Source organism: Frankliniella occidentalis, unplaced genomic scaffold, assembly GCF_000697945.3.
Source record: "Frankliniella occidentalis isolate FOCC.00 unplaced genomic scaffold, Focc_3.1 Scaffold181, whole genome shotgun sequence".
Lineage (NCBI taxonomy): Eukaryota > Metazoa > Arthropoda > Insecta > Thysanoptera > Thripidae > Frankliniella > Frankliniella occidentalis.
Window position 1 is genome coordinate 206,944 of NW_026267307.1, and position 1,588 is coordinate 208,531.

Here is a 1,588-nt window from a genome sequence, read left to right on the forward strand (position 1 = left end):
ACCAGTTGGTCTCAAATGTAGCTATGCTTATCACTTTAAAACAGCGCCAACGAAACTGTTAGACATTTATTCTGTGACAGAGCACACGCTTTTCATTCGTCATCTTCATTGAAGAATACTTAGATAGTGTTCTTGAGAACACCTTTCAAATATTCCGCCACGACACCATAGAGTTTCGTTTTGCACGGAAAAAAGAAGGCACCGTAAGTTGTTTACATTCGAAATGTCGTATCGTGTTTGTGGTCTTTTAGTACAAATTACTACAAAAAATCAAACAAGCGTAAGTGAATATAATTTTTTTATGTTTCCTCTTTGTATTATCGCATCGTTAGTAATTTCTCTTCGTGCAGGTTTTGTCTTCTGTGGACGTATGGTGATATAGAGGCACAAGAGCATGCTGGTACCAGAACTGCTGCCGTTAATCAAAGTCGGAAGGTAAGGAAAGGTCTTAACTTATAACTTCTCAGCGTGATTCGGTTATAGATGTATTTAGTGTCAAGAAAAGATATTTAATCTCTGTCTTTTATTGTGGGCGAAGTATAGACTAGGTTAGTTTGGTTTAGGTTATCATACTTAACCTCTTGGGGAATGACTCGAAGCCTGAATAAAATATTAATTACACTGCAACTCAAAATTTGTTTGCGTTTTTCACCGAACTTTTCTACTATTGTTACACAGTGTTATTGTCAGTGCATTGATTTGAACTCAAGATCAGGTTACGTTGAAAGGCTTGTCTCTCTGATAGTGTGTATTCGAAATTATATTCTTGTCGTTGCTTCTTCAAATTCAAATGCTTGTTATAAAAAGTCTGTTCACTTCTTATAATGTTACCTCCATATTCACAGTAATTTAGTTTCATTTATTTTCAGGTGCTTTGGTAGATTTCAATAAGCAGGGGGGTAGTACCTTCTGCTGAAGGACCCATTATAAACTGGCTGATATATGCAGCGAGAAGACTGTTTATGTTTTTCTTTAAGTTTTGTTGCATCTAGTCATTGCTATTTTTGTTTTAAAGATTAGGATTTATTTCTTTACGTTATTGTTTTCATGTTTCATCAAATAAAGTCAACATTCTACTTAAAAAAAAAAAAACTGTTTCTCTATGTACTGTTTACCCTTTACCTAACTATATATAAATTCCAGAGTTATACCTAAATTTGAGATTCAGATCTGCGTGTAGCACTTTTGTACGTGGAGACTTTACGTCGATATCACGTTGAATCGACGTGATCAACACGTCGATAAATCGTGGATGAGATAGTCAAATTCACGTGGATAACACGTGAATTTGCCACGTGTTTTCCACGTATAACACCACGTCGATTCCACGTCTTTTCCACCAAAATTTCTCTCTGGGACAGACAGACAGACAGACGCGAAACTTTTTGATCATCACTGGAGTAATAGGCTTCGCTATCGCTCAGCCAACAATCTGTCCACTTTTAACTAGCTATATGTACGCCAGACCACGTCTCGCGTAACAGGCTTCGCGATATATCACGAAACACTGTTACGCTGCGACGCGCCTGGCGCACATATAGCTAGGCCTGCGGCGCTGACACCCGAGACGAGTTAAGGAGAGGGTATA

General features: G+C 37.8%; 1 long non-coding RNA gene across 1 annotated transcript; it reads left to right on the forward strand.

The window, feature by feature from the left end:
* The first annotated feature begins 10 nt into the window (after window positions 1–10).
* LOC113208491 (uncharacterized) lies at window positions 11–1,079 on the forward strand. Its single transcript, XR_003303512.2, has 3 exons — window positions 11–280; window positions 351–435; window positions 870–1,079. It is a non-coding gene; the product is annotated as an uncharacterized LOC113208491 (long non-coding RNA).
* Window positions 1,080–1,588: the final 509 nt, after the last annotated feature.